The sequence below is a fragment of the Mustela nivalis genome (assembly GCF_964662115.1).
Source record: "Mustela nivalis genome assembly, chromosome: 2".
Taxonomy (NCBI): domain Eukaryota; kingdom Metazoa; phylum Chordata; class Mammalia; order Carnivora; family Mustelidae; genus Mustela; species Mustela nivalis.
Genome location: NC_139021.1, coordinates 14,551,406 through 14,576,849, shown reverse-complemented (window position 1 = coordinate 14,576,849; position 25,444 = coordinate 14,551,406). Strand labels below are relative to the sequence as shown.

Here is a 25,444-nt window from a genome sequence, read left to right as displayed (position 1 = left end):
GAGGAGTGAACTTAATGTGCCCCGCACAGAGCACTTTGGATTCCTTTTACCAGCAACTAATCTCTTCCTGTTTGCCACAGAGGATTGTGCCTGGGCACTGGGGGCTCACATAGAGCAGCCTGTTGTTAATCCTGGGCGACTGTAGGACTGCAAGAGCACTTCTCCATTGTCTTAAGACAAGAGCACCTCCAGAGTGTAATTTATACTCCAGAACTTTCTGCAGGATTAGGCTGCAGACAAGGGGGCTGCATGGACCTCACACCCTTTCTTGGCATCCTCCCACACCCTCCTCTGCTTCCTTTCCTTCCTTCAGGGTTTCTTGGGGGAGGGGGCACTTCCTCAACCCACCCCTTGTCCTGGACTCCTCAATGCAGGATCTGCTTCTGAAAGGGTGGATGTAATCAGGGTTTCAAGGAGAGGATAAACATTTTTCATTTGCTTGAGAGAACTAGTCTCACTTGGGTACAAAAGGATCGAATGGAAATCTGAAGAAGAGTCTAGAAACCCAGCTGTTGCTACTGCATGGCACACTGCAGACATTTAATGAAGCTCAAGAAATTCATAATTCTTTTTTCGCAGTGTATTGGTGGAGACAGCCTATTACAGGTGAAGTTGCCTTGGCTCAGCTGAAATGTGACCAAGTCTAAATTCTGGGAATGTATTTTGCAATTCAAAATGTGACTGTACAACGTGTAGGTTAGAGACACTGCCCATGTTGCTCACCCGTGTCTCCTGAGGACTTGGTTCAGGATACTACATGCTAGGAGAACTTGTGGTTTTCTAAGAGCTTCCTCTGGCAAGCTATCAAGATTGGCCTGTTAGGTGGGCTGTAAATGCTGGGGAATTAATATCCTCAGAGCAGTTCTCATCTATTGAGAGTTAGTGCTTGAAACAGCCCAGATTTTTCAGTTCTTCAGCTATCTCTGAGAGGTGTACTACACTGCCCCCTGAAGGTTGAGAGGCATCTCTCACGGGTTCTCTCGGCTCTGGCTTCATGCCTCTTCCCATTCTCCATCCCCATGCTGATATTTGCTAGGATCTTATTCCAAGTCTCTTTGCAATGAATATTGTCGTCAGAATCTGCTTCCTTTTTTAATTTTTTTTTTTAAGATTTCATTTATTTATTTGAGAGACAGAGATCACAGGCAGGCAGAGAGAGAGGAGGAAGCAGGCTCCCTACCTAGCAGAGAGCCCAGTGTGGGGCTCGATCCCAGGATTCTGGGATCATGACCCCAGCCGAAGGCAGAAGTTTCAACCCACTGAGCCACCCAGGCGCCCCAGAATCTGCTTCTTGGGAAACCCACATGAAGACAGACAGTTGGGACCTCAGAACTTTCATATTGCCAAGGATGTTCTCTGCGGAGATGCAGTTCCTTTAAAAGGCAGTTTACAAAAAAAAAAAAAAAAAAAAAAAAAAAAGGGCGGTTTACCTGTGGTGCTCCTGGGCAGGTTCAGAGCACACTCTTCTGGAAAATGTTTCAGTCACTGTAACTCGTGTTTATGAACATGGTTAGTCAGGATAAAGATTTTTTTTTTTTTTTCCTTTGACTCTGGTCTGAATAATCATGAGTGGTATTGGAAGCAGAATGTTTCAGCAGAAGAAAATCAAGGAAATTAAGGAAATCACAATCATTCCCGAAGTGGTGGGAAGCTCTTCACGTCACTGATTCAGCAAGTATTTATCAAGTCTTATTTATGCACAGGGCACTGTGTGGTGCCAAGATCGTTGTAATTGTAAATTTGATTTTGGAGAATGCATCCCATAGTCATGAAAGCCAGGAGGATATTCAAGTTGGTTAACTAAAAAAGAATGAACAGATTTGCAAGCATGCAACTTGCTCAGATACTCTCTCTGGAATCAGGATCTAAGGAGGAATTCCTTCCTGGTTTTTTGTTGTTGTTGTTTTGAGTGAAGAGAGACAATTGCCAAAGAAGGGCATATCCAGACCCCTAAGGTGGCTGGCTAGGGGGTGCTAACGTTCATTAAGCTTTGTGAAATGCAACACAGTTCTTTAAAAATAAATCACTCTATTTCATATTCTACCTCATACAGTCTTTAGTTTTTCTAATCACTTTCCATAAGCTTGTTTTGTCTCTACAACACAATAGTGAGAAGTGTTGTATCATCATGTTGTATCATTAATAAGTTCACCCACTTATTAATGTCACAAGTATTCATTGCATGATTGTAGTGTGTCAGGCACTGCCTTCTGGGCACACTGCAGACATTTAATGAAGCTCGAGAAATACATAATTCTTTTTTTGTGGTGTATCAGCTGAGATGGCCACTCACTACCACAACCCCCATCTCCTTTTGTTATGAAAAAGCAATAGAGAACACATGGTCTCAACTTGCAGGGAGTTCTGGTTTATTTGCAGAAACAGGCAAAGAAAGAGGAATTTTCCAAATGGAACGGTAAGTGATAAGAAAGGAGAGAGTATGGGGTGGAGGGATTCCAGTCCATTCAGATTTGGGAAGGCTGAGAAAACAAGTGCGGCCAGGGATGATCCCAGGATACCTGTCATCTAAATCTCATATGTATGTGCTTTAAGGACTTAGCTAGAGAACGGGCACTGGAGGCAAAGGGAAACACAAGAAAGTGTCTAGACATGGAAGAGAGCATGAGGTGTTTGGGAACTATGAGTGTTCCGTAGAGCTTGGTGTAGAGTCTGCTGAGGGCTGGCAAAAGAGAGGAGGTGAGTCAGAACATGAAGGGCTTGAATGTTCTGCTATGCAAGAAGACCATTTTGGAAGGATAACAAGGAGGGACAGAAATTTTTTAACATATTAGTAAAAAAATAAGATTTCCACTTTAGTTTGCTTTGACTCTTCCATGGAAACTGAATTGTGGGTGAAAAGACTGGAAGGCAGGAGACCAATTAGGAGGTGGTACAGTGGCTTTGGAAGGATCAAGTGATAGAGTGATTAGGCTGGCATCAGTGGAGATGGAGAGATGTTGGTAGAAGTGTTAAGAGGGGAAGAGAGGCTATGTGTAAGGAGGGGTGTGTGGGGGGCATGAAAATTAAGTGCACTTCATGCATAAGGGAGTGCAAAGTTGAGGAAGGAGACATGACTTAGCCTTGCTTCAGGGGTTACTAGAAATTTCATTTCTTTTGCTATTTCTTCTAGTTAAAACTCTGTTACAAGACTTTTGATCACGTGTGACAAAACCCAGAAAACTCTCTTTTGGTCTGAATCTGCCGACAGGGGAAAACAGACCCTTCAGCTTCCTGTTCTTTATCTCATGGTTGATTAATAGAGATTAAAACTCTAGGCTCTCAGAAGTATGCCGTATTTGGGAAAAACATCCATTTCCTGTTTTGAAGCCTATAATTTATGTTTGCAGCTTGCAAAACCACAGTGTAAACCACCTCATATAAAAGCTTGTATTTAAAAGCTCCAAAGATATTTAGAATGGGGTTGATACTGCTTGCGATATTCTCCGTCATATTAGTTTCCTAACTTGTCTGGTTTTTGCCTCAGATAGTTTGGTGCCATGACCCAGGATCTGAACTTATCTTCAGATTTTCATTTACCCTAGCCAGGTCATAAGGCCATTTGGAGCCTTTTGTACTCCATTTCTTGCTGGAAGTCCAGAGATCTAAAGGTGAGTCCTGATCCTGGTCCTATATGTTCCAAACTCTTATCTGTTGCAAGCACAGTAAGAATTTGATTTTGATTCTTTCTGAGTACTTTAGTTGATTTCCAGTGGTGGGTTTTTTTTTTTTTTTTTTAATGTTTAAGCCATTAGGCTATTTCTGTAAATGAATTAAATGGTTTATTGATATTTTGTCTCATTAAATGAAGGATGATGGAAAATCGAGTTTGCTACTCTTTTCTGTTTATCCACTTTTCTCCATTTTGAATTCAAATCCATTAAGAATTTATACCTATTAGTAAGGAAAGAACTCTTTTTATATGAAAGTGAGTTTTGTATTTCTCGGTTTACCCCTGATGTATGGACTGAAAGTTTGGAATTGAAGGTCTAAGTTTTCTAGATCTAGGTGTATGTTTATGTGTCTGCAGGTATTTAATATTTTTCTACCTCCAGATGGTATTACTAAATTAGATTACAAAATTTTTTTAAAAAGTTCTACTCTAATTGACAGAGCTAAGGTCTTATATGAATGAGATTATTCCTAAACCTTGTCAAATATTGAAAAAATTAAATTTTGAATATTTCAATGTGCTCAAAACACTTTCTTATAGACAGGTTACTCAAATGTTCTAAGAATTCAAGTTTACATAATTTAGGTAACTTTGGCAAATGAGACTAATTTAATATTGTTGGTTTAATAAGAACAGCTTTGTCTTTTGAGTTGTCAACATTAAATGTAATAAAAATGTACATTCTTATTTTACTTGGGCATGTTTTTCCTCAACTTGTGAAGGTTCTGAATTGATATGCTATCATTTCAGTTACTATATTTTAAGATTATAAAAAATGTAAACTTGTGTTTAGTCAAATTAAGTCATTATGTGGACAAACTTTATTTCAAAAGTAATTATGTTTTGTAGAACGTCAGCTTGAAGACAGTTTCCAAATCAATTGGTAACTTAAAATATTGGACTGAAGCTAAATTTAGTTAATTCATAAATCATTATGTATCTATATCATATCTAAGTAGGACAAAACATTAAAACATTAATTGCTATATAACAATTTCATTCTTATATATTTTTGCCTCTTATTTTTATATAATACAGACAGGCTGTATATTTGGGTCTATTAATGGACATGTTCATTTTTGCCACATTGAGATGCTATACTATGAGGAATGTTGATGGCTATAAAAAGATATAAGATATATATTGAAAAGCTCTCCTAGTCTGCTAGAAAATACTGGTATATGAAAGACAGTTTACAGTTATTTACTAACAGACACTCCTTCTTTGACCATACTTTAGTCAGGCTCCCGTGAGTCTTCTTCTAGATCAGGCCTCCACCTCGGACTACTTAGCCCCATTTTAACAAAGAAGCCTAAGCTAGTTAAGTGACAACCGCCTTCCTTTATATCTGATTGTCCTTGTTATATGATCAAGCTCTTGTACCTTGCCCTGGATATGTAAGTCCTTGGTCTGCTTTTAGTAAGAATCCTGTTAAGCCAGTTTAGCAAAAATCCCCCTACTTTGGTATCTAAGCAAGTTCCTCTCAGTAATTTTCCTCACTCGTCTGTCCTCACTTGGCTCCTTGGCTGCAGATCTCCAGTTGTCTGTGCTGTATGGAATGGGACTCAGGGCTGTTCTGAAGTCTCTCTTCTCTATGCAGTAGCTCTAATAAGATCTGCCTCACCATTTTGACACATGCCCTGGGAATACCTCTTCTCTTACACCACCTCCTAGTCCTCTCAGTGCAATAAAAGCAGCTGTAGTGAAAACTTAGAATCAATATATGTGAATGAGGCTCTATTAGGAGCAGCAGAGAGGAAAACCTTTACATGCAAAGCATGCAGGAGGTATTTTGTTAAGGAAAACAAGAGAAGCTTTGTTCCAAAGTAAAATGACTCATTCCAAAATGAAAGAGAGAGGAAGAAGTTTATGACAAAACTTGTCTGGAGAGACAAAGTTGCAGATGGTTCACGGAAAGGGAATTTTACTTCTTATAGTCAAAGCTGGCGGAGGTTTACGAGTTTATTTATAAGATTTTTAGTAAGAGTGTTAGTACCAAATATGCTGTTTCAAAACTAGCATTTGGTTTTCACTTTATTAAAATGACAATTTTTCTTGGAATACTGGTGTTCTCTTAGTAAGTGCTTGTAAAGTACTTTCCTCTACCTTGAGAATAATCTGCCTAGAAAATAACTATTCAGGGTCTTATTAGAATAATTTTTGTATTTGTCGATTTTGTCATCTCCTTAATAATTTGAGGGAACAAAGCCTTTTCACTTAAAAAGAACTGGAAGTCTTTATAGTCACATACCTCTTATATCTACTTTAAAATTTATATTGCCATTTTAGTTAACTAGATAACCAACTATTTTTCTTAGTAGTCCATGATCTTATGTAATTAAGTGTTCAAACTTGACCCTTTTCATATTTTACCTTCCAGAGCTCAAATCATAAATATCACTTGCCAAGGAAGTTGTCAAGGGGAAAAAAAAAAAAAGTTGACTCTGGACCCAAGTAAGGGAAGACATTATTGAATGAAATTATTGCAGAGAGCTGCTTAAAGCCCAGGCCACAACAGTTTCAGGCAAGGGGAGTGGGAGTGAAGCTTCTGTAAGCAGAGACCTTGGGATAACTGTCTGTGGAAAGCAAAAGCATGATGTCATGTTAACAGCTGGTGTGCGGGAGAGACTTGGAGCTTAATGAACGGCATCAAATATTGTACAAACAGAAAACTTGAGGCAGAAAATTTGGTTTGTGCTCAGGCACATGGGCTTGGGATTCTGTACATCAGATGAAGGAAACAAGCTAAAGTGTACCTAGGGTTGGGACCTGGTGGTCTTCAGCAAAGCAACCTAAACTCGTGTGAAGCACAAAGTTCCATCAGCCTTTCAGTCCCTCTCCTTGTTCAAGGTGGGTTCAGAGACATTCTCGGTGAACAATTCAGAGATGAGGAATAACTCCAACAAGAGATGGCTGAGTGAAACAGACCTCAGCGTCTACATTTTCTTAGTGATATCCCTAGTGGAAGGCTAGTTTACCATCTGTTTGGTATGTAGGCAAAGATCAGTTGTTTCAGTGTCCTTCAATGGGATGCCTAAAATAAAGAAGATAAATGTTAATATAAAGGAATGTATTAAAATAAAAACCCCAAGGTTGAATCCTAAGACTATCTAGTCCTGTGAAATTCAGATCAGTGGATGAAATAGTTTTTGCAGCACTGCTCTCTGAGTTGAACTGTCCTGCTGATTATGTTGTCCAAGTCTGGGTTACCTCCCTTGTAAGGACATGTATGACATGAGCATTTCACCAGACTTTCTGTGACTCAGAGTTACTTTTATTGACTTTTAGTGACTCAGACGGCTGCTTGTCCAGGGATAAGTCTGGTCCCTGCAAGAACCAGTGCAGTGTTCCTTTAAATCTTGGGGAGGGGGCGGGGGAAGACCAGTTACAAGGCAACTTAGAGTCCTAATAAGGATCTGGGTAATTACGTTTTCGTTCTCAGTGACTTGAAGTCAGGAACAAGGGAGAAAAGTTGGACAGGTTAGTTTGAAATATTTGTAGTCAGATATTGAAGGAAACAGGAAGAACTGAAAATTTGATGAAAGTTGACAATCTGTCAATTAACAGACACAAATTTGATTTATAAGTAGGTATCAATACTAGTTTATCCATATTGGGAAAGGAAGCTAATTAGTGCCTATCAGACAAGACAAAGTTTGCATATCGAGCAGTTCCCTGCAGTTTACAGAGGTGCAAAAGAGCTCAAAGGCAATGAATAGGGTCAGAATCTGATAATCCAGAAGAACATGCTTAGTTTCCCATTGAAACACAAAATGCTCTTACAGTCCTTCTTCCCCTTTTGATCAAAGACAATCTCAAAGAAAGATTATTCTTGATCATAAAACAAGGATGCTCTCATTGGACGTGGCCTGGTTGTTTCAATAGATGCAGCAAGAATGACAAGTCACCACACAAATCCTCTATTTGCTTTGCTGGGCATTTTCATAAAGATCCCTCAGATTTGATTTTTCAAAGCCTCTTGAGCATAGGAAGCCAAGCCAAAACCTCACCATCATTTTTCACCTGCGGTATCTAGTGATTTGGTGGAAAGCCCTCTCTTCCTGAGGTCCCCCAAATATCCCAAGATTCCTGAGCCCACTAAGAAGTGACCTTCCTTGCTCACCTATGAGTCTGGGAACCCTATGAAGCCAGTTACTAGGCCAGTTTTACCAAGAGGGACTTTGTAAGCATTGGCTCCATGAAGTCCACCTTAATTCCTGAAAAGTGTGGGCACATCTGATGAAATGAGCATCCTTCTCAACTATGACATTCTAGGCAACGCCAGCCCTGATTGTAGTGTGTCCATTTTGTTCCTATTAACAAGGTGGACAGACTCTTACTGAATCTTTGCAAATATCTAGAGTGTCACGAAAACAGGCATCCTCAATAAGAGTTCCCCAAATTTCACAGGGTGAGTCAGGGCAGAAAAGATCAATGTTTCATTTCTGCTTTACAAGAGCACAGTCTAATAAGTTGTTATGAGTGATAGGTGGCTGAGAGAAAAGAGCTCAATGCTCTGTTTTCTGGATGTTCCCTAACATCCAGAAAACAGAGCGTTAAAGCATCACCACTGTTCCAAGCAAGGCCCACGTCCAATCCATTTATTCACTTCGTTCAGTTCTTTGTAATTAATTCTTGTTCCACTTGATTTGGGGTTAGTAGTCTCATGAACACATCTGCTTCTTGACTAGATGTCTGGAACTCCTGACTCAGCTCACTGGTAGGATCTCATAGTTATTGAAGCAATGCCATCAGAATCCTGTGCCCAAGAGGACCTGGAATAGTCTTCTTTACCAGACTCTCAGACAGGGATCTGATTTGAGAACATTTGTTGAAGATGGAACACTCTACCTTATAGCTGAGTCCAGGTGACTTCATGGGGTAAAATAAAACATACAAGCTCTCTGTAGATGATGAAAGACCAGAAATGTCTATTGTTTACTCTCTATTGATATTTTTCAAAAGAGAATAACCTGAGGAAAGTTCATTATAAGAATAATAGAATAACAGAATTGACAAACATATCTGATTGTCTCCATAGCATGCAAAACAAAACCAAATCAATCCAAAAAAGTTTTTGATGAAATAAATGTAAGCATAAAGATTTATGCCTATTTCAAAGAAGAGTAGAAATCACATATAATTTATGAAAGTAGATAAACATAATCTTCACAGAGATAATATAACATATAAATATCCAGAAATGTTAGATACCATATATGCCCAGCATAAAATTAGCATATACCAAGAATATATCAAGATTATCAAGTAAATAGATTTAATACATCTGAAGTAGGTTCTAAACATCAGTAGTAGATTAATAAAATCTAGGATAAATGACCTGAACCTCCGGTAGAGCACTACTGCCTGAAATACACTAGATTCAAGTTAAAAAAATAAAGTTGCAACCAAGTTAATTTTTTTTTCTAAATAACTGAAATTATGAGTGCTAATACAATACTGCTTTTGTCTTATAGGCAAAGCAACACCAAGACTATGATAAATAGAAACATGTCATGGATAGCAAAAATGTTAACCATTGTCTTGAACATTCCTATACAGAACACAATTGTTTAAATATTTATGTTAATGACATTTTACCCATACAAATTTAACCTAAGGAAATCTAGGTAATTCTTCTGATTTGAGAATATTTCCCATAACTCATCATCAGAAACATACAAATAACCATCATTATTCCTAACATTTATACTTTTTACAAAAGAGATTTTTGGGGGACCCTTTGAGAAATCTCAAAAACAATTTTAGGTCCTGACAAGGTTAATCAAGCTTTGAGTTTGATGCAATGTTAAGACAGCAAGGCCCTCAAACCCATGTACAATTTCTGTACTTTATTTGTTCATCTCAAGTGCAGAACATGCCCCATGTGCTTAACCACAAACCAATACTTCCTGCCTTGACTTCCTTGTTAGTAAAACAATTGGTGAAGGTTAAGTTTCAGGAACCCCCTCCCACATCAGCTTTTACCTCCCCACCTCCTACTCTCCACAGCCACCTATCCCAGGCATCTTTGCATTTAAAAGTTTTGCTCAGGGTAGCCTGGGTGGCTCAGTGGGTTAAGGCCTCTGCCTTTACCTCAGGTCATGATCCCAGAGTCCTGGGATTGAGCTCTGCGTTGGGCTCTCTGCTCCGCGGGGAGCCTGCTTCCTTCCCTCTCTCTCTCTCTGCCTGCCTCTCTGCCTACTTGTGATCTCTCTTTCTCTGTCAAATAAATAAAATCTTAAAAAAAAAAAAAAGTTTTGCTCATGCATCCCTCCCCTGAGACATTTCTGACTTAGTCTTCAAGCATTTTCCTATTATGATACTCTCCTCCTACTACTGTGATAATTCCCTTAAAGAAATCTTCATATTAATATCCAGATTGTATTTCTTTTTCTTTGACAAGGATGATGCCGTGATTCTGCCCCCAGGACTTTGTTTTTCTCCATGCAGGGGTCAATGCCATCTTAGCAGATGCTGGGTCCTTTCCTGGCTTGGAGGTCATGATCCACAGCCTGTGAGTCTAACTCCTGGTTAGACTGGTACAGTGTTTCAAACACGTGTCTGTTGTAGCATGGTAAAGATTTGGTTTTATTCTTCATTTTCATCATTTTCCTTCCTTCTACTTCTCTGCCTTCTTCTGGCTTTCCTGGGTATAACTAAAGCCTCTGACTCCCTCCTGAGATAGACCTCTTGGGTAAAGATACTTAGACCAACAGGTATTCGTTTCACTATCATATTACCATTCCTTTCATTGTTCCACACTCTCTTGCCTGTGGGGGATGTGCTTGGACTTTATTCACACTGATTTCACCCAATCTCTTCGAAATGACAAAATTTCACTAAAAAAATAAATAAATAAAATTTTTAAAAGACTTAAAATTTCAATGGCCTCTTCGAGGAATTAAGGATCTTTGCGAATTGGCTCATTCTGAGCTAGGATCTACTTGCTTAGATCATTCTGAGCAAGCAATGACTCCAAGATCTTATCCCAAGAGTGGACTGCTTTTATTGTTTGGTATAAAGAAACAGAACAATACCTGTTCTGCAAAAACTTTCAGAGACCACTGCTTCCTTCAAAGACCAGTTCCTTTCCTCAGTGTCTTCTAAAATCTCTGCCTTCCCATTACCATCCCTTAACTTCTGCCTCCTTTTTTCCATTCTCAACCTTCACTTCAGCTTCCTAGAATCCTTTGTTCTTCCCCCTTCAATACCTGTACCTCCTCCTCTTCACTAGTCACCCCTGCCAGGCCTTTCTTTTCTCATTCATGTTCCTCAACTCCCTGTAGACAGCTGAGGCTTAAGTCCCCTACCACTGTTGGGGCTCTGAGGAGCTCAGTGACACCAAGAGCAAAAGCCTGTGCTGAAAAAGCTAACTGGAAACAGGCTGCATGTTTTCAACTGGAAATAGGCTGCATGTTTTCAACACTCAGATGGACTTTGGAGATCCCAGATGGCCGCTTGGTTGCTCCTGTGCCCCTCTCCCAAAATGCAGTCCACAGCTTCCGTAGGATTACATGTCAGGGCAAAACACATCTTAAGGATCTCCTCCACAAATACTGAGGAAACTTGTTCAGCTCTTGCACTGAGCGAGTTACTTCCATTTGCCCCATCCGCCAAAAATGTAATCTTTGTAGAAATATAAAAGTGAGCTAAGGAGTAGACTCAGCTCTTTTCTATGAACCAGTGAGTTTTGAGTTTTTATGTTTATGTCTGAATAAGGGCTAAGATTTTTTAGTTAATAATTAAAGCTAGAATCCTCTTACGTTGTTGGTGGGAATGCAAGTTGGTGCAGCCACTTTAGGAAACAGTGTGGAGATTCTTTAAGAAATTAAAAATAGAGATACCTTATAACCCTGCAATTGCACTACTGGGTATTTACCACAAAGATAAAATGTGGTGAAAAGACAGGCCATATGTACCCCAGTGTTCATAGCAGCAATGGCCACAATTACCAAACTGTGGAAAGAACCAAGATGCCCTTCAACAGATGAATGGAAAAAGGAGGTATGGTCCATATATACGATGGAATTTTACGCCTCCATCAGAAAGGATGAACTTTTGTATCAACATGGATAGGACTGGAGATTATGCTGAGTGAAAAAAGTCAAGCAGAGACAGTCCATTATTTTATGGTTTCACTTACTTGTGGAGCATTAGGAATAACATAGAGGACATTAGGAGAAGGTAAGGAAAAGTGAATTGGGGTAAATCAGAGGGGAAAATGAACCATGAGAGGTTGTGGACTCTGAGAAACAAATTGAAGGGTTTGGAAGGGAGTGGGGTAGGGGGAGAGGTGAGCCTGTTGGTATTAGGGTGGCATGTATTGCATGGAGCACTGGGTATGGTACATAAACAATGAATCTTGGAACACTGAAAAAAATAAAAGAAAAAAAAAAAGAAAAAGATTAAAGCTCGAAGCTCTTTGAGTCTATATGTAAATGTATGTTCTATTATGCATGTGTGATATTTTCCTACCTCTAAATATTATTCTCACATTAAACTCTAAGATCTCTTAAAGGAGCTCCTTTTGGATTGGCTAAGAGATAAGTAAGAGTTTATATAATTTTAATATTCCTGAAATTTCCAGAAATTAAGACAATTAAATCCCTAATGTGTTCAATATGAGAGGGGGAAGTATTCCTGTAGAAACTTAGCAAAATGTTTTTAAAATTCAAGCCCACATGATTTAGGTTAATCTTTGACAAATGAGATTATTTTAATGTTGTTGTTTTAATAAATGTAGTTATGCCTTTTGAGTTATGAGCCTTGCAAAAATACTTTTTTAGTTTACTCAAGTATGTTCTTCCTTACTCAATCAGATTGTTTACTTTTTGCTCGATAACAAGTATATTTTAAGAATGTGCTTGATATGTTCATGGCATATCATGTCTCAGAATTATGTTGTATCTGATTTTTTTTCCTCTACAAAGATAATGCTTATCCATTTTCACAAATTAGATAAAACATCCAGTCTTCTTCTTTTTTCCTTTTCTTTATTAAGTTATATTAGTCACCATACACTACATCATTAATTTTTGATGTAGTGTTCCATGATTCATTTTTTGCACATAATAGCCAGTGCTCCATGCAATACATGCCCTCTTTAATATGCATCACTGGGCTAACCCATCCCTCCACCCCCCTCTCCTCTGAAACCCTCAATATGTTTCTCAAAGTCTATAGTCTCTCATAGTTTGTCCCCCTCTCTGATCCCCCCGGCTTCATTTTTGCCTTTCTTCTCCTAATGTCCTCCATGTTATTCCCTATGTTCCACAAATAAGTGAAACCATATGATAATTGTCTTACTCTGTTTGACTTAATTCACTCAGCATAATCTCCTCCAGTCCCATCCATGCTGATGCAAAAGTTGGGTATTCATCCTTTCTGTTGGCTGAGTAATATTCCATTGTATATATGGACCACATCTTTATCCATTCATCTGTTGAAGGACATGTTGTCTCTTTCCACAGTTTGGCCATTATGGACATTGTTGCTATGAACGTTGGGGTGCATATGGCCCTTCTTTTTACTACATCTGTATCTTTGGGGTAAATAGTAATACAATTCCTGGGTCATAGGGTAGCTCTATTTTTAACTTTGAAAATAGGATTCATCATTCTGTTTGGCATGTTTTGTCTAAAGCTTTCTAAACTGACTTTTTTTTAAGTCTCATATAAATAATCATATATCGTTATCAACTGTACTAATCTAATAGTGACTTATGATCAGATCTTTGACTTTTAAAATTATAAAAACAATGCACTAACTATGGCTATTTTAACTTTTCTGTCACTTACAAGTGGTTTTCTGCTTTACTCTGATGTTTCCCAAAGAGCCTTTGCAAGTCAGCTACTGGCTAAGTGCTCTGTCTTCAACAAAAAAAGGACTAGCCTAGAAACCTATGGAAGTGGACCGTGCCACATATACTTGGATACAGAATTCTGATGGCATTGCTTCAATAACTATGAGATCCTACCAGTGAGCTGAGTCAGGAGTTCCAGACGTCTAGTCAAGAAGCAGATGTGTTCATGAGACTACTAACCCCAAATCAAGTGGAACAAGAATTAATTACAAAGAACTGAACGAAGTGAATAAACTGTTTGGACATGGGCCTTGCTTGGAACAGTGGTGATGCTTTAACGCTCTGTTTTCTGGATGTAAGGGAACATCCAGAAAACAGAGCATTGAGCTCTTTTCTCTCAGCCATCTATCACTCATAACAACTTATTAGACTGTGCTCTTGTAAAGCAGAAATGAAACATTGATCTTTTCTGCCCTGACTCACCCTGTGAAATTTGGGGAACTCTTATTGAGGATGCCTGTTTTCGTGACACTCTAGATATTTGCAAAGATTCAGTAAGAGTCTGTCCACCTTGTTAATAGGAACAAAATGGACACACTACAATCAAGGCTGGCATTGCCTAGAATGTCATAGTTAAGGATGCTCATTTCATCAGATGTGCCACACTTTTCAGGAATTAAGGTGGACTTCATGGAGCCAATGCTTACAAAGTCCCTCTTGGTAAAACTGGCCTAGTAACTGGCTTCATAGGGTTCCCAGACTCATAGGTGAGCAAGGAAGGTCACTTCTTAGTGGGCTCAGGAATCTTGGGATATTTGGGGGACCTCAGGAAGAGAGGGCTTTCCACCAAATCACTAGATACCGCAGGTGAAAAATGATGGTGAGGTTTTGGCTTGGCTTCCTATGCTCAAGAGGCTTTGAAAAATCAAATCTGAGGGATCTTTATGAAAATGCCCAGCAAAGCAAATAGAAGATTTGTGTGGTGACTTGTCATTCTTGCTGCATCTATTGAAACAACCAGGCCACGTCCAATGAGAGCATCCTTGTTTTATGATCAAGAATAATCTTTCTTTGAGATTGTCTTTGATCAAAAGGGGAAGAAGGACTGTAAGAGCATTTTGTGTTTCAATGGGAAACTAAGCATGTTCTTCTGGATTATCAGATTCTGACCCTATTCATTGCCTTTGAGCTCTTTTGCACCTCTGTAAACTGCAGGGAACTGGTCAATATGCAAACTTTGTCTTGTCTGGTAACCAAGCTTTCTCATTTCCTGTGCAAAAGCTTGTTTGGTGTTAACTTCTAAACTGAACTGCATTTTCTCACCTTGTACATCTTGTCAATGCTTACCAAGTTTTCATTTCTTCCAGTTTCCTTCAATATTTGGCTAAAAATTAATCTTAGCATCTAAACAAGCTTTCCAATTTTTCTGTATCCTTGAGTTGGAATTACTGGGAGCTACAAACTGATTGGCAGGTTTTTACTGGGACTCTAAAGTGCCTTGTAATAAATTTTTGCCTCCAAGATCTGAAGAGTTATTATAAGCTCAAGCCTAAGAGCTTTTCATAACACTAGAAAGACTCATTATTCCAACTGATCATTCATGGTTCAGTTATTTCCCTGGATAGGCCACTGTTTGGACTACCAATGATGTCTGGTGAAATTCTCGGGTCATTCATCCTAATTGGACTAGTAACCAATGCTATGGACAATACCACCAATATAACTGACATCTCAGCTCCAAAAAACTCAATGAATGGTAAGAGACTGAATATAAAAATTAGCAGTGGTTAGACCATATACAGAAATATAGCTCTGACATGCAGCCTCTATAGCCATCAGTCTAATAAGGCACATAACCTGTTTAAAATCAGTCCCAAATCAGGATCTGGTCAATATTTCACAGCTGCCCTAATTTTTGCCTATACCTCTGACTTAGGATGAACCATAGAAAACCAAATATGTACTCCTGACCAATCATATAGGGTGGCTCACTTCTAGTTAGTCCTCTAGCTTCTGTAAGTCAATACCTTCCAATTGGGGCACACCTGAAGCCTTTCCTTTTTCAACTCTAGAGCATTTCACTACTTTACCTGTGTTTGAGTTTCTGCTCATCTCAGGTGATGGTGGTAACTAGCTTGATATAGCAAGCTCTGAATAAATGTTTGTGTTCATTTCAATGATTTCCATTTATTACCACAGTTTCTTTGGAGTTTCTATCAAGACACAGTTTGCATTGACCATCACCATGGCCTCCAGTTTTCAACTGGGCACCTAGAACCTATTATGTCTCACTGCTTGCTGCTTGTCAAGTCCAGAGTGATAGGTAAGTCAGCACAGACCTGAACTCCACTCTTTTCTGTTGAGTTCTTTGGTCATTCTTCTGAGTTTGGTACACAGGTTTTGTTATCAGTGCCCACCCATTTGTTTGGCAAATGGGTGGGTCTTTTCATCCTTTTTTGTTACATTTGTGTTACCGCTTTATGGAGTGCTGCCTAAAAGTGCTATATGTCATAAGAAGGAGAATCATATGATATAACACAGTCATATGTCTTCTAAGCCTTTTGTTGATGGCAGCCTCACAGACCAAAGAGTTTGCTGTTTTTACCACAACTGCCCCTTTGGACAAACTTTGTTGTAAGTCACTAGTAAAACTGGATGAGGTTCTCTTTCCATCTCAAATTTTGGTCTTGAGGGCTTTGTTCCCCCTCCTTTTTGATTCAGAAAGAGCATTCTCTCTGGTATTCCATGAGTCAGAAGGCACAGATTGTCAAGTCTGTGTTTGGAGGTGACCAATCATGAGTTTGGGGTTTGAGATAGGAGCTGCACAAACGTTTCATTTCTACCAGCACTGCCAGCTCTCGTGAGATAATCTAAGCCTCAATTTTCTCCTCTTCTGGGGAAACTTTTGCTTCATATATCTACCCTTATGACAGTGCTTACTCTTACTCAGTACTTACCTTTCCAAATGACATAATTTTCCCAAGTATGATTTAAGCCTTTAATGGGCACTTGAGGCGGGGGGAGGCGTTTGACTTCCATAAAATTGTTCTTTTGAAAATTTCCTTAGAAAAGAAAGGAATGTGATTTCTCAGTTCACAAGGGTAGCATTTTTTGATTGGTATGCAGAGGCCTCCAAAGAAATTTTAAATAAAATATTGCTTTACAAAAAGATTCTTTGACCAAAGTTATGAGGAATTAGAAAAACTTAAGCAACAGAGTAATATCCCTAGCAAGCCCTCGTCTTCTTTGTCCTTCAGCTTTTTCCCTATATCTTGTTCTCCCTCTTCAGAAGCCTCTTATCCTTCCAGTCTCTTTCTTTCTACAACTCTGTCAAACCCTCTATCTGCTTCCCCTTATCCAGACCCTTTACCTTTCCTCAACTCTTCTAAAACCACCAAAGTCTGTTGCCTTTAAAAATCCATCCTTCCCATATACTAGGTATGCAGGGAACTACAGAATCTAAACCTTGGACTCAAGCTGAATTATGAGCTATAAAGATTGCTTTAAACCTAGACAAGACCAGCAAATACTCATAAAATAATTTAGAATTCTTTTTGGTGCATATGACCCAGAGTTACTTGACCTATAGCAACTTGTACACATGGTTGGTTGGAAGCTCAGATGCTGAATCTTGTGTGGCAAAGCTGGTTGGACCTCCCCAGAATGGGACCTATAGGATCCTTCTTTCCACAATAAGCTCGAGACTCAAAAAGAAGTTCCCGAAGCAGGGCTAAGTCTCCTGAACCATACATGAAATGTTTCTAATAAACATTGATTGAACCATCATTTAATCATGCAATAAATTAAAGATGAAATGATGGGATATATTTTTTAGGATAGACTAAACCATATCTTCCCCAAAAGTTGTAGGTGTGAAGATGCTGATTGAACAGCAGCCCTTGCATCTCATTTTGCCAATGGAGCTGAACCTGAAACTGGGCACCTAATTCAAAGAAATTAGAATAGGAAATAGCCTCATTATCTGAACTAAAACATCTGACATAACATTTTGAAATAATTTTAGGATGAAAATGAGACAAGACTTAAACTTGTGGCCCTAAAGATTAAATAGCTAAGCAGACCACTTCTCAACCAGCCACCTATTGATAAGGACGCTTGTAGATTTTGTAAAAAGAAGGGACACTGGGGAAGAAAAATTGTTTCATCCTAGCAAAATAAACAAACAAGCAAACCCATCAATTTAGATCAATAAGGAAGGAAAATGCATTCAATATTCTGGATTACATTTAAGCAAACAAAGTGAATTATAAATATAAATGGTCAACCTCACTAAGTCTTGATGGATACTGGGTACTACTCTTTCTATGTTAAATTGTACTGCCATTACTCAACCTATTCCTCAACCTATTCCTCAGAGAAAACAGCACACAGGAGCAGGTATTTTAAATAATTCAGTCCTTAACTGTAACCCTTGTATACTTTACTGAAAAACTTCCATTTTTTGCTTTGTGATACCACAATTGCAAAGTTAATAAGGAGATATATGCTTTGCAAATGGCCTTTGCAGTTACACATGGAAGGAACAATTTCTTGTGATTTGAGAGGGCTCCTTTATTCATAATCCAGTTGTTTTTACTCTGGATATACCTTTGCCTTCTCTATAATATTTAATGCATTCCTCTAATAAAGATCTTGACACCATACTTCACACTTTATGGGCTAAAACTTCCAGCAATGGAAATGGAACATAATTGTAAGAGAACCTATTAAAATTCAACTAGATCTTACCAAACCATCACCCAAGCTTTCCCAATATTCTTTGAGGCCAAACACAAAGGAAGAGCTCAAGCCTATCTTTAAAAACCCTATATTCAAAGATCTTCTCATAGTTTGTAGTAGCCCTTGTAACACTCACATTTTGCCAAATGGATGAAAATATAAATTGTTGAAGACTTCAAAACCATCACAAAATTGTGATCTTTTGTTTCTTTGTAGTACGTAATTCAGATACCATCCTGTCATCTATTATGATTACAGTCAATTGCTTCTTTGCCTTGTCTTTTTCAGCATACCTAAGAGGACCAAGAAAGTCAACACTTTTTTACCTTCCACAAAGGAAAATAACATCCCTGGGCAGTCATGCCTCAGGGGTACCCTGAAGCCGTGTACTGTTTTTCTCAGGTCTTTAATCACGACTTATAAGATGCAAATTTCTCTTGTGATTCAGTTCTGATTAATAATATAATATAATGTAATATAATATAATCTCTTATTTTGTTCAGGGAACAAGGAAGTTGTAAAAAAGATCATTTGCTTATTCTCAGCGTTAATAGGAAAAGAACATGATGCTTCAAAAGATAAATTACAAATGTCTCACAACACAATCCTTTATTTAGGAAATGACCTATCTAAGGAAGGAAATATTTTCCTGATAGATTAAAGACTGTCCAAATATTCTAGACCTCTTTCAAGGTGGCAACTGGGAAAACCTCTAGGCTTAACTGGAAAATGAAGGCAATGAGTAACAAACTTTTCTGTGATTCCAACACTTCTTTATGAATTGTCTAAGTCTTCAGTAAGAGACTCTGATCTGGGAGCACAAATACAACAGGTTTTCTGTAATCTAAATAAGGCCTTATAATAGCCTCCTTCCTTAGGCACTCCTAACTACAAAAGCCATTCCATCAAATTGTGCACCAACAATTTGAACAAGCCCTTCAGGTTTCAACTCAATTTCTTGGGTGTCATCAAAAACCAGTTGCTTACTATTGACTCACCCTTGACCCAGTTGTAAAGGCTTTTCCCCCTTGACTTAAGGTAATCAGTGTCATGGCAAAACTTATTGATGCTTCTGCTGAAATAGTTCTAGGCTCTTTATTTAACCTCATGGTCCCTCATGCAACACAGACATTACTATTGACTGAGAACATGCAGCACTTTTCAGCCAACTGGTTAATCTCTTAAGAGATTCTGTTACTCTCTCCTCTCACATTATTTTTCATCCCTGAAACAACCTGAAACATGTCACTCTCCTGTTCCTAAAAGAATGGCAACAACATGATTATCTTACTTCAGTTAGGAATCCTTCTGTACCTTGCAGATGTACAATGTATTAGAGATCCCATTGAGAAGTCTGACCAAATATTATTTGTGGAGGGACAATTCCTCAACTGAAATGAGGTTAAGCAGGACATGCTATTAGGGATTTAAGAAGATTGTTCTTTAGAATATAGTCATTTACCTGAAGTAAAATCAGCCCAGACGGCAAAACATATTGTTGTTCAGAAGCCTATTATATTCCTTCATATTGAACAAAAGGAGGGATTGACAATTTTGGACTTTTTCTGAGATCTGTATACCTGGAAAACAGAGGTTAGTTAATATATTCCCCCCCACTTTTGTGTTCTAGGAAAGGATTTACTGAAAAGAGGCACCAATTTTCTCCATACAATTTATATGAGTCCCAGTCTATTCTTTCTCATGACTTCAATAAGAGTTGTGTGTCTAGGTGTCTATGGACAATTAGTTTTTGACAAAGATGCCAAGACCATTCAATGGGAAAAGAATAGTGTTTTTAATAAATTAATCTGGGATAATTTAATATAGTCACATGGATGGCATATGGATTCTTAACTCACACTATGTAAAAATTAACTCAAAATGGATAAAAAAATGTGAGTGTAAGAACTAAAACTATGGAGTTCTTAGAAGAAAACAGTGGTAAATCTTCATGAACTCAGTTGTGGCAGTGGATTTTTAGATATGACCTCAAAACATAGGCAACAAGAGGAAAAACAGATAAATTGAGCTTCATCAAAATAAAGAAATAAAAAGCATTCAAATTGGCAGAGAAGAAGTCAAACTCTCAATCTTCATACATGACACGATACTTTATGTGGAAAACTCAAAAGACTTCACCCTAAAATTGCTAGAACTCAAACAGCCATTCAGCAATATAGGAGGATAAAAAAATCGGTGCACAGAAATAAGTTGCATTTCTATACACTAACAATGTGACTGAAGAAAGAGAAATTAAAGAATCAGTCCCATTTACAATTGCACCAAAAACCATAAGATACCTAAGAATAAACCTAACCAAAGAGGTAAAGGATCTGTACTTTAAAAGCTACAGAACACTTACAAAAGAAGCTGAGAAAGACACAAAGAAATGGAAAAATAGTCCATGCTCATGGATTGGAAGAATAAATATTGTTAAAATATCTATGCTATCCAGAGCAATCTATACATTCAAAGCAATCCTTATAAAAATAATATCAACATTATACAGCTGGGACAAACAATCCTAAAATTTGTATGGAACCAGATAGCCAGGGGAATGTTAAAAAAGAAAACAAAAGCTGGGGGTATCACAATGTCTGACTATATTACAAAGCTGTGATCATCAAGATAGCATAGTATTGGCACAAAAACAGACATGTAGATCAATGGAACAGAATACAGACCCCAGATACGGACCCTCAGCTCTAGGGTGAACTAAACTTCAACAAAGCAACAATTTTTCAATGGAAAAAAAGACAGTGTTTCTGGAAAACAGTATGAAGTTTCCCCCAAAAGTTGAAAATAGATCTATCCTATGACCCAACAATTGCACTACTGGGTATTTACCCTAAAGATACTCTTGTAGTGATCTGAAGGAAGGGAACATGCACCCAAATGTATATAGCAGCCATGTCCACAATACCCAAACTATGGAAAGAACCTAGATGTCCATCAACAGATGAATGGATAAAGAAGATGTGATATATATACAAATGGAATACTATGAAGCCATCAAAAACTGAAACCTTGCCATTTGCAGCAACGTGGATGGAACTAGAGGGTAATATGCTAAGCAAAATAAGTCAATCAGACAAAAAATTATCATATGGTCTCTCTGATATGAGGAATTTGAGAGGCAGGATGGGGGGTTTGGGGGGGTAGGGAGGGAAAAAATGAAACAAGATGGGACCAGGGAGGGAGACAAATCACAAGAGACTCTTAATCTCAGGAAACAAACTGAGGGTTGCTGGGGGTGAGGGGGAAGGTAGGGTAGCTGGGTTACGGACATTGGGGTGGGTATATGCTTTGGTAAGTGCTGTGAATTGTGTAAGACTGATGATTCACAAACCTGCACCCCTGAAGCAAATAATACATTGTATATTAATAAAAAAACAACAAAAAAGAAAGAATAGGATGTATGAGAGCATATTAAAAAAAAAAAAAAGAAAAGACAGTGTCTTCAATAAATGGTCCTGAGAAAACTGGATAGCCACATGCAGAAGAATGAAGCTGGGCCATTCTCTTATACCATAAACAAATATAAACTCAAAATGGATGAAAGACCTATATGTGAAAGAGGAATCCATCAAAATCCTGGTGGAGAACATAGGCAGCAACCCCTTTGACTTTGGTAACAGCAACTTCTTGCAAGACATATCTCTAAAGACAAAGGAAACATAAACATAAGCAAAAATGAACTATTGTGACCTCCTCAAGAAAAAAGTCTTCTGCACATCAAAAGAAACAGTAAAAAAAAAATTAAATAAATAAAAGCCCTAAAAGGCAACCTATAGAATGGGAGAAGATATTAGTAAATGACATATCAGAAAAGGGCTGGTATCCAAGATCTATAAACAACTTAACAAACTCAGCACCCAAAACCCAAATAATCCAGTCAAGAAATGGACAGAAGACATGAACAGACATTTCTCCAAAGAAGGCATACGCATGGCCAACAGATACGTGAAAAATGCTCCACATCACTTACAAATCAAAACCACAATAAGATACCATCTTGCACCAGTGAGAATGGCTAAGGTTAACAAGACAGAGAATAACAAATGTTGGCAAGGAGTAGAGAAAGAGGGATCCTCTTACACTGTTGCTGGGAGGAAACTGGTACAGCCATTCTGGAAACAGTATGGATGTTCCTCAGGAAGTTAAAAATAGAGATACCCTATAATCCAGTAATTGCACTACTGGGTATTTACCCCAAAGATACAGATGTAGTGAAATGAAGGGGCACCTACACCCCAATGTTCATAGTAGCAATGTCCACAATAGCCAAACTGTGGAAGGAGCCAATAAGTCCTTCAACAGATGAATAGATAGAGAAGATGTGGTTTATATATACAATGAAATATCACTCAGCCATCAGAAAGGATGAATACTTACCATTTACATTGACATGGATGGAACTGGAGGGTATTATGCTGACTGAAATAAGTCAATTAGAGAAGACTATTATCATATGGTTTAACTTATAGGTGGAGTATAAGAAAGAGTGTAGAGGATCATAGGGGAAGGGAGAGAAAACTGAATGGGAAGAAATCAGAGAAGAAGACAAACCATGAGAGACTTTGAATCTGGGAAACAAACTGATGGTTGGAGAAGGGGAGGTAGGTGGGAGGAAGGGGTAACTTAGCAATGGCCATTAAGGAGGGCATGTGATGTGATGAGCACTGGGTATTATATGTAACTGATGAATAACTGAACTCTACATCAGAAACTAATGATGTCTATATATTGGCTAACTGAATTTAAATTAAAAAATGTGCTTCAAAGGATATTATCCAGAAGGTGAAAAGACAGTCCAAAGACTATGGATATATTTGAAAATTGTATATCTGATAAGGAACTTGTATCTAGAATATATAAAGAATTCTTACAACTCAATAATAAAAACGACAACCTAACTCAAAAGGGCAAAGGATCTGAATAGACATTTTTCCAAGGAAGACATACAAATGACTGATAAGCATATAAAGATATGCTGTTGATCATTAGTCGTCAAGCATATGCAAGTAAAAACCACAATGAGATACTACTTCATACCCAGTAAGTTAGAATCAAAATGTTAAGATAATAATGAGTCTTGGCAAAGACATGGAGAAATCAGAATCCTTGGGGACGGCTAGTGAAAAAGCAAACACACTACTACTTTGGAAAACAATCTGAAATTTCCTTCAAATGATTAAATGTAGATTTACCATATGACCCAGATATTCCACTCTTAGAAATATAGCCAACAGAAATGAAAATGTGTGTTTACACAAAAACTTGTACACAAATGCTTTACAGAAACAGTGTTCATAAGAGTCAAAAGGTTGAATTAACCCAGAACTCATCAGTTGTATATTTGGATAAATAAAATAGGATATATCCATATCTTATGGATATAATGGAATATTATTTGTCTATAGAAAGGAATGAAGTACTGACATAAGCTACAAGATGGACAAAGCTTAACCACATTAATGCTAAGTAAAAAATGCCAGTGATGAAAGACCACATATTGTATTATCCATTTATATGAAGTGTCCAGAATATAAAATCTTAAAGGACAGAAAATAGGCTAGTGGTTGCTTAGGGCTGGAAAGGATGGGAGGTGATAGCTAAACCATATGTTTTCTCAACTGAGATGATAAAAATATTCTAATATTGATTGTACTGATGGTTTCAAATTTGTAAATAAAAATAATTGTACATTTTAAGTGAATCAATTTTATAGCATGTGAATTATGTCTCAAGAGAGCTGTTAAAAAAAAAAAAAAAAAGACAAATGGCCCATGATTGCAGATGGTTAGCTCTTTGTAGCTTGTTTCCTGAATATAGGAATCTGGGAGCCCATTTCGGACTACCTTTGTCCCTTTTAATTCAAACTGCCAGCATTTTCATTAATACGAGTCTCTTAAAAATTTTATAGATTTACACTGTTGGTGAGAATGCAAACTAGTACAGTCACTCTGGAAAACAGCATGGAGGTGCTTCAAAGAGTTAAAAATAGAGCTACCCTATGATCCAGCAATTGCACTATTAAGTATTTACCCAAAGATACAAACACAGTGATCTGAAGGGGCACCTGCACCCTAATATTTATAGCTGCTATGTTCACAATAGCGAAATGACAGAAAGAGCTCAGACATCCATTGACAGATGAATGGATAAAGAAAATTAAAAACCGAAATCTTACAAGTTGCAATGATGAGGATAGAAAGAGAGGGTATTACACTAAGTGAAATAAGTCAATCAGAGAAAGACAATTGTTATATGATTTCACTAATATGTGGAGTTTAAGACAAAAGCAGAGGATGATTGGGGAAAGGAGGGAAAAATAAAATAAGATGAAATCAGAGAGGGAGGCAAACCATAAGAAACTCTAAACTCTAAGAAACAGAATTGCTGGAGGGACGTGGGTGGGGGGATGGGGTGGGGTAGCCAGGTGATGGGCATTAAAAAGGGCATGTGATGTAATGAGCACTGGGTGTTCTATGCAACTGATGGAAAACTGAACTCTACCTCTGAAACTAATGATACACTATATGCTAACTGATTACATTTAAATAAAGTAAAATTTAAAAAATTTTGTGCTTTTTTATGAAGTTGAAAAGAGGTTCATTCCATGACACAAAAGCTGCATCCATAATTATTTTTGGGTCAGATTTTTTCATTCTGACTGCCTAAAAGGATGCAGAGGGTCAACCCTTTTACCTTCCTGTAAGCATCTACTACACACCACCTTCAGTACTTCAGAGAGATCTTAACAAATGTTTTACAGTTACCCTTTGCAATACAACAAACCAAACCAACATCTAGTGAATTAAAACAGTCATGATTTTTAATACATCCGGTCATTTTGTGAGCCAGTTTGGAGATTTCCATGTTGATTCTGCCTGGTTTGTGTTTGTGTTGTTTCAGCTAGAGATTTAGCAGGACTGGAAGGTGCAAAATGACCTCACTTACATGTTTGGCCTTTGGTTCTGGATTTTGGTTGAGATTCTTCAATCTTCCTTTACATGGCCTCTCATCTGCCAGTAGGCTAGTTCAGCTGCCTTCCGTGGCATTCTCAGGGAAGTCTGCTGAGAGAAAAGTAGAAGACATGAGGCCTATTAAAGCTTAACCCCCAAAGTTACTTATGTCATTTCCACCATATTCCATTGGGCAAAGCAAGTTACAGCCAAGCCTAGATTCAAGAGGATGGAGAAACAGACTCCACGGCCAGACGAGGG

General features: G+C 38.0%; 1 long non-coding RNA gene across 2 annotated transcripts; it reads left to right on the top strand.

The window, feature by feature from the left end:
• The first annotated feature begins 3,358 nt into the window (after window positions 1-3,358).
• LOC309859195 lies at window positions 3,359-23,934 on the top strand. Of its 2 annotated transcripts, XR_014308602.1 has the most exons (4): window positions 3,379-3,608; window positions 15,675-15,798; window positions 18,504-18,617; window positions 19,846-23,934. It is a non-coding gene; the product is annotated as an uncharacterized lncRNA (long non-coding RNA). The 2 variants fall into 2 exon arrangements; XR_014308601.1 differs by having other exon boundaries at window positions 3,359-3,608; window positions 18,504-23,934.
• The last annotated feature ends 1,510 nt before the right edge of the window (window positions 23,935-25,444 follow it).